The sequence below is a fragment of the Zalophus californianus genome, chromosome 10, assembly GCF_009762305.2.
Source record: "Zalophus californianus isolate mZalCal1 chromosome 10, mZalCal1.pri.v2, whole genome shotgun sequence".
NCBI lineage: Eukaryota > Metazoa > Chordata > Mammalia > Carnivora > Otariidae > Zalophus > Zalophus californianus.
The window spans coordinates 46,127,789-46,136,585 of record NC_045604.1 but is presented as its reverse complement, the minus strand read 5'-3'; the positions used below and the strand labels follow the sequence as shown (position 1 = coordinate 46,136,585).

The window sequence follows — 8,797 nt, the reverse complement described above, 5'->3', positions numbered from 1 at the left end:
TTCTTATACACAAGGATAGATTAAAGGCTGTGCCCATAATCGTCTCACCCATATTCACTTGCATTTCTTGGGTAGGAGAGAAGTGGAGGAAGAAGGTACGGATACAGCTAGAGGCTCTAGTTGTCCATAACCCACAACCCATCTTATCTCTGCCTCCAAAAATGTATGTTGAACAGGAGAATGTCATTCAGATGTATACCCCAGTACAAAGAAGGTTGAAGACCTCCATTCTATACAACTATTTTGCCAGGCAAATATTGTACGATACACCTGTGTACTTCCCGGTTTCTAGACACACACATAATTGCAGTAGAGGGTTTCAAGGGCAGTTTTATCCCACCCTTTTAGCTGTCTTTATATGTTGTTCTGAGAGAAATATCAAATGGCAGGGTAGCAAAGTAGAGTCCTCAAACCAGGATGCTTAGCCAGGGCAGGCTGCAATGGAGAGCACAGAAAATGTGTAAGAGGCAGAATCAAAGGAAAATCTTTCCCATGCACTACTGAAGACCTATCTAGACACAAAATTATTGCCCTCAGTCCTCTCCCTTCCAGCCGAAGGAAAAGAAAGAAGTATGAGTTAGAAAGATAAGGAGGAAGAGAGGACAAGACAGACACAAGTCTGTATCCGATGCCTACTTTAGACCAAGAAACTTGCTAGAGATGGAAGATAAATCTCTTTGCATCTTCACATTCTAAAGCATTAGGTGTTATCCTCATTTCACAAATGAGGAAAGTGAGGATCATTGTATCTGGATACTTTGCCCATTGTCACAATGCCTGTCCCTGATGCAACTACGATGAAATCTAGAAATCCCTGATCCGAGGCAGCTCTTCCCAAGAAGAAAAGGGAAAACGAAGAAGGCCAAAGTCTTCCTTTCAGATTGTTTCTTAGAAACAGAAAATTCACATGCTTTTGGATATAAACATTTTCTTGAGAGCAAAAAATAGATGAAAAAATGTGATTTGGATACTGCTTTTGATGAATGTCTTAAATCTCTATATAAGAAGCCAACAGTATAGAAAAATGAGAACTATCTTTAGGTTAGTTTAATGGGGGGTAGGAGGATGAAAAACAATGTGGGGCTTCAAGACTAAATAATTTTAAAGTAGCAGAACATAACCAGGTAAGAGACACATTATTTTCACACTTCATTTTTAATTCATCTTAAAATCAAGGTTACAGAGCCCTGATCTCAGCTGGATATAGACTAAGCTTTCAATAGGGCAGGATCGTGATGTTGTATCTTCTACACAGCACGGGCGCATAGTGAGTGCTTGTCCATTTCCAAGTCCAGGATCCACAGTATTTTGCCACAGCATTATCCCCAAAGGAGAGAAGATGGCTTGGAGGATCACTATAGGTTCAATCTGCAATGCACGGACAACCATAAATAGAAAAGAAAAACAATCCCATCTGTTATATTTGCCTTTGAGTGGGTCATCTGATTGGAGATGGATAAATTTGTAGGTACAGTCTGAGTTTATTGGGTATGATGAAATCTTCCTAAATAAAGCCATTTTTTCTGTTGTGACAGTTGTCATAAATACCTGATTAGAAAGTAAGTCTTTTCAAAGTTGGCTTTCTTCAATGGAGTAGCTTATTAAGGGTATTCTGAATATTACTTCATGTCATAAATCTTAACCAATGGTTGATGCTGATAATTTGCTTAATGTCGATTTTTCTAAAAGGCCTAAATTGTGAATCCAATCAATCTCATCAATCCCCTGACTCTAGACCTGACCGTAATAAACTTACCCATAACGGATGACTAACATGTTCCTAGGCCTGTACACCAATAACACGTTCAGCGTTTCCTTGCCTTCTCTATCATGAAGTTATTTCTCACCTAAACTCATGCAAAGTGGCAAATCATCTCCTTTGTCTTCAGTTAATTTCCACCTCAATGGCCACTTCCATTCTATAGTTACCTATGCATTCATTGTTAATCCTGGATTTCAGGCTTCTATTTTAAACTGCCTAGTGGATATATCTACAAGGTAGTCCCATAAGCATCTCGCAAGCCATATAGCAGGGTGATTACAAGCGCATTCCTTAGAGCCAGATCCACCTGGATTTGGGTCCCAGCTCTGTTTATTGCTTGTAATGAGACTTCAGTTGCTGACCCTTCTCGAAGCTTCCGTTCCCACATCTATAGGATGGGAACAATATGGCATCTACTTCATTAGGTTGTGAGAATTTATAAAATATGCTCCATAAATAAGCATTATAAAATATAAAACTGCACTCATTATCTCCACTTACAAGTCTGTGTCTCTCACGCAGTCCCATCCTCCTAAATTTGTTTCTTTCCATGTCTATTATATCCTATAGGTCACTTAGTTCCATTCATTTCTGTCCTTCTATCTTCTTTTTCTTTTTAAGATTTATTTATTTATTTGAGAGAGGTGGGGAGAGGGGCAGAGAGAGAGGAAGAGAAGCAGACTCCCTGCTGAGCATGGCACCCACCTCAGGCCTCAATCCCATGACCCTGAGATAGTGACCTGAGCCAAAATCAAGAGTCAGACGCTCAACAAACTGAGCCACCCCAGTGCCCCTTTTTTTTCTTTTAAAGACTTTATTTTGCAGGGTACCTGGGTGGCTCAGTTGGTTAAGCATCTGCCTTTAGCTCAGGTCATGATCCCAGATCCTGGGATGGAGATTTGAACCCCCATGGGCTCCTTGGTCCACAGGGAACCTGCTTCTTCCTCTCCCTCTGCCACTCCCCCTGCTTGTGCTCTCTCAAGTTCTCTCTATTAAATATATAAATAAAATCTTTTTAAAAAAGGCCTTTATTTTTCTAGATCAATTTTAGATGCTCAGCAAAATCAAGAGGGAAGTATAGAGATTTCCCATATACTCCCTGAACCCACACACGCACAGCCTGCCCCATTATCGACAATCCCAGAAAGGTCCATTTGTTACAATTGGTGAACCTATATTGACATACCATAATCACTCAAGTCCATAGTTTACATTAGGGTTCACTCTTGTTGCTGTACATTCTGTGTTTGAACAAATGTATAATGACATGTATCCATCATTACAGTATCATATAGAATATTTTCACTGCCCTAAAAACCCTCTGTGCCTCACCTATTTATCACTTCCCCTAGGAACCCTTGATCTTTTTTACTGTCTCCATAGTTTTGTCTTTTCCAGAATGTCATAAGTTGGACTTATACAGTATGTGGCCTTTTCAGATTGTCATCTTTCCCTTAGTAATATGCATTTAAGTTTCCTCCATATCTTTTTGTGGACTGATAGCTCATTTCTCTTTCATGCTGAATAATATTCCATTGTCTGGATGTACCACAGTTTATCTATCCATTTACTATTGAAGGACATCTTGGTTACTTCCAAGTTTTAGGTGCTACCACCATCCATGTGCAGGTGTGGACATGTTTTCATCCCCTTTGAGTAAATACCAAGGAATGTGACTGGTGGACCATATAGTAAGAGTATGCTTAGATTTGTAAGAAACTGTCCAAATTGTCTTCCAAAGTGGTTGTACCAGCAATGAAGGAGAGTTTCTGTTGCTCCACATCCCCCCTTAGCACTGGGTATTGTCAGTGTTCTAGATTTTGGCCATTCTAATAGATGTGTACGGGTACCTCAGTGCTCCCTTAATTTGTATTTCCCTGATGACATGTGACATGGAGCATCTTTTCATATGCATTGGCCATCTGTATATCATCTTTGGCTTATTTTTTATGGGGTGTTTTATTATTGTTCAGCTTTAAGGGTTCTTTGTATATTTTGGATAACAGTTCTTTATCAAACATGTCTTTTACAAATATTTTCTCCCAGTCTGTGATTGTCTTCTCGTTCTGTTGATTTTCTTCTTTTTTTAGAATATAGAAAAATAATTATATGAAATTACAATTTTTTTCTGAAATAAATTTTACCAATTGAATAGTGTAACAGAGGAAAGACCTATTTGTAATAAAGTTGAAACAGAAAACAGGATATATTCTCTAAGGGTTTAATCTCTGTAATTGAAGGCTCAACTATAACAAAGTAAAAAAAAAACCGAAGGATTTTATTTCATTTCAGTTATAAGAAATATTATCATAATTTTTTAATACCTTGAGAAACATTCTAATGCCCTAAACATGGCCAGTGCCAAATTGTATCATGCATCATATGGCCTTGGAAGGGGTACTTAGATAAAGTGTTCTATGTAAATAACAGCATTGGGAAAACAAAACCAAACCATGGGAAAGAGATAAAGAACAACCTGTACCTTTGCTCTGCTCACCTAAGAAGGTCTGTAGCAAAGTGGCTAAGGCATCCATCCATTCTAGGGCCAGTCCTGGCTTAGCCTCAAAGCAGAACAAGTTACTTTGTCTCTGTGCCTTGGCTTCCCCATCTATAAAATAAGGACTCTAATAGTAATAAGGGTTGTTTCAAGGATGAAGTTAATAGGTAGAAAGCACTTAGAAGAGTTCCTGGCACATAGTAAACAGTTAATATTAGCAATTATTTTTATAGTGCTGTTTGTGAGGATCAAATGAGACATCTGTAATCTTTGAAAGCTATACAAATTGATGTTTTATGTCAAGAATAAAGAAGAAAGTGATATTTTCTTTAAATCAGATTATTTGGTACTTGACAAGAATTTATGGGGCTCTTCTAACTTATTTGCTTGAGCTTAAACTCAGCTGTAAAAATAAACACTGCTTTTTGAAATTCATGGAACAGCATTTTTTAAATGTTTTATATCACTTAGCACATTATATTAGTCACGATTTGTGTAGACTCATTATTTTGGAATCTTGCAGTCTTTTCTAAATGTTCTCTAAATTCACCATATTTGAGTTAAAAAACAAATCACATTAGACTGGTAACAAGAATCCAGGGTTCAAATTCCAGTCGGCTATGAACAAACTTAATGTCTTTAGGCAAATCATCGAGCTTTTCAAAGCCTCAGTCTCCTTACACATAAAATTACCAGGTAGGAGCAGATAATCTCTAAGGTCATATCCAATTATAAAATTCCATGAGTTGTAGGTTAGGATAAACATCACTATCTTTATTTTTTGTTGGGATAGATTTTAAAGGACTTGCCTTGTCATACATTTGGAATTTTAAACAAGCAAAAATACCATTCTCCTGGCTCTCAGACTAGAACTTACAGTGCAGCGAATCTCAAACTTTTCAAATCAAAATGCCATAGAATTTTGATTCATAGAATTTTGATTCTCTACTATGTAAAAATATTGAAAATAAAGACTGAAGAAAACAAACTCTACCATTCTTAGCAACCTGATACCACCTGAAAATACTTTTCAGTTTTAATCTCTCTCAGGCAAAATAATAGCTCTACTAACTTAATGGAAGCAAAAATCAAAAACATTTCCAAAAGTAGAGAAAGCCAAGTCCTCCTTTTTATATAGCCTAAGACCAACAAACTACTTGGGTTGCTTCCCTGCACTGGTCTCAGTACTGCCCAATTTTAAGAAAACTGCAGTGACCAGCAGTACCTGACATCCCTTGTGCCTGACTAGTGTACTAACATGGCAAAGGACAGCAGGAGGGACAGGAGGTTAGCAGGTAAAAGAAAGAAACATAAAGCATTTTAAAGTCTACTATTTTCTTATCGATTATATTAATATCAGACAAAATAGACTTCAAGACAAGAAATATTACCAGAGATAAAGAGGGATACTCCATAATGTTAAAAAGTCAACTCATTAAGAATATATGGTAATCTTAAATGCATAAGCACCTAATGACAGAGCTTCAAAATATGTGAAGCAAACACTGAAGGGGAAAAGAGACAAATCTAGAGACAGAGATGGAATATACATTTTTTTTCCTTTCAGTCATTATATTAATGTATCAAATAGAGAAAAATCAATAAGGATAGTGATTTAACCAACACTAAAAACCAAGTTGATGTACTTGATATTTATAAAGCACAACCAAAAACTACATAAAATACTTTTTCTTCAAATGCACATGGAACAAATATCTAGAAGGACCATGGTAGGGCATAAATCAAATCTCAAAATTTTTCAAAGAACTTAATTATACAGGGTACTTCTCTGACTCCAACAGAATTAAATTATAAATCAGTTATCAATAGATATATGAAAAAACCCTAGCATCTGGAAATTAACAAACCTATTTCTAAATAATCCATAAGTCAAAAAGCAATTTAAATGTAAGTTAGAAAATATCTCAAGCAAAATGCTAAAGAAGTCAAAATTTGTGGGATGTAGCTAAAATTGTGCTTTGAGGGTAATTTCTAGCTCTATATTAAAAAAGAAGAAACATTTTATTTTTTAAGATTTTATTTATTTATTTGACAGAGAGGCACAGCGAGAGAGGGAACACAAACAGGGGGAGTGGGAGAGGGAGAAGCAGGCTTCCCGAGGAGCAGGGGGCCTGATGCGGGGCTCAATCCCGGGACCCTGGTAGACACTTAACGACTGAGTCACCCAGGTGCCCCAAGAAACGTTTTAAAATAATGACCTACGCTTCTACGTGAAGAAGCTGGAAAAAGATGAACTAATTAAACTCAAATTAATTAAAAGAAAGAAAACATTAAAAAATGGAAAACAATGGCTCAGTCGGTTAAGCGTCTGCCTTCGGCTGGGGTCATGATTCCAGGGTCATGGGATGAAGTCGCACATCAGGCTCCATGCTCAACGGGGAGTCTGCTTCTCCCTCTCCCTCTGCTCCTCCCCAACTCATGCTCTCGCTCTCTCTCTCTCTCTCATTCACTCTCTCTCAAATAAATAAAATATTTTTTTTAAAAAAGGCAATAGATAAAAAATCCAAAAGTTAAATCTTTGAAAAGATTTTTTTAGTGATAAACTCTTTCAAGACTGATCAAGAAAAAAAAAAAAGAAGAAGAAAGAAAAGTCACAAATTACCAGTATCAGGAATGGAAGAAAGACATTATAGACCTTAAGAAAATAAGGGAGGATCATGAAAAGCTTTATGTCAATAAATTTTCCATCTTAGATGAAATGGGAAAAGTCCATTGAAAACAAATATGAAAACTGACACAAGAAGTAAAAAAAATCTGGACATTCCTGTAACTGTTAAAGATATTTAACTTCATGTGAACCTTTTTTTTTTTAAAGATTTTATTTATTTATTTGACAGAGAGATGCACAGTGAGAGAAAGAACACAAGCAGGGGGAGTGGGAGAGGGAGAAGCAGGCTTCCTGCAGAGCAGGGAGCCTGATGCAGGACTCAATCCCACCTGGGATCATGACCTGAGCTAAAGGCAGATGCTTAACGACTAAGCCACCCAGGTGCCTCTTTATGTGAACGTTTAAACTTTCCCACAAAGATACCTCAAGGGTTAGGTAGTTTCATTAGTGACTTCTAACAAACATTTAAGGCAGAACTAATACTAATTCTATGCAAACTCAAAAAATAAAGAAGGAAACTTCCCAATGTATTTTATGAGGCCAGGATAAACTCAATAGTAAAACCTGACAAGAACATTTCAAGAAAAGTACATACCAATAACTCTACTGAATATAAATGCAAAAATTCTTGACAAAATATTAGTAAATCAAATCTAGTACTATATAAAGAATATAACATATCATGACCAATAGACTCTTTCCTGTGAATACAAGATTAGCCATTCAGTGTAATTTAGTATAATGGTCTCTCATTAAAAGCATAAGATATGACAAAATTCAAATCTATAAATTTGGAGAACTGGGAATAGAAAGGGAATATCTTAAATCTAATTAAAAAATCATAAAAGAAACTATGGTTTTCTTTCCTCTGCTCTCACCAACACTTCTGACACCAAATGTATGGGGTTTTCCCCCACACCAACCCATCTGATACCCGCTAAGTGTCCTACAATTCAATTCTGACACTGTCTACTTGGAGTTAGTGTTAAATCACACAAGTAAAGGTCTCACAGACTTTACCCATTTCAAATGCCAGATGCAACTCTGGAACTCCCGTCCCTATAACCGAGCAGCTATAAGCTAAAGTTTCCCATGACCTTCTCCTCGGGATCAATAATTTTCTGGAATGACTTACAGAATTCAGGGAAACACTTACATTTGCCAGTTTATATAATAAAGGATATGATAAAGGATACAGATGAAGAGGTACATAGGGTGAGGTCTAGAAGTGTCCTCAGTTTAAGGAGTTTCTGTCCCTGTGGAGTTAAGATGTACCGCCCTCTTACCACATGGATGTGCTCACCAACCCAGAGATTCTCCAAGTGCTGGACTTTAGAGATTTTTATGGAGGCTTCATCATGTAGGCATAATGAAGTATTAATTAAATCTCTAACTCCTATCCCCTCCTTGGAGGATGGGAGAGGAGGCTTAAAAGTTCCAAGCTACTAATCATAGCTTGGTCTTTCTGGTGACCAGTCCCCATCCTTAAAGTTATCTAGATAATTATCCAGATGACAATGAGCCCACCAATCCTCACCTCATTAGAACAAAAGAGTCTCCTATCACTCCAGAAATTCCAAGGGATTTAGGAACTCAGTGTCAGGAACTGAGAAAGACCAAATATTAGAACACAAGATGCTCTTAGCAACCCCATCACTCAGGAGATTACAAGGGTTCTAAAAGTTCTGTGAGGGGATTTGGTGGCAAATTATATAATAATATACATCTTATTACTTACCAGGACATCTATAAAAAAACACAGCCAACATTATACTTAGCAGTGAAAGACTAACATATTTCCCCTAAGATTAGAAACAATTTCTCCTAGAATGTCTCTTCTATTTAAGTTTGAACTGGAAATCTTAGCCAGTGAAATGAGGCAAAAAAAATTTTTAAAAAACAACATAAA

General features: G+C 36.9%; 1 long non-coding RNA gene across 1 annotated transcript; it reads right to left on the bottom strand.

Annotated features, from left to right (window-relative positions):
• Positions 1–1,159: 1,159 nt before the first annotated feature.
• Positions 1,160–8,521, bottom strand: LOC113931857. The gene is made up of 3 exons (XR_003522894.1): positions 8,426–8,521; positions 4,260–4,370; positions 1,160–1,368 (listed from the first exon to the last, which is right to left on the bottom strand). It is a non-coding gene; the product is annotated as an uncharacterized LOC113931857 (long non-coding RNA).
• Between the last annotated feature and the right edge of the window lie 276 nt (positions 8,522–8,797).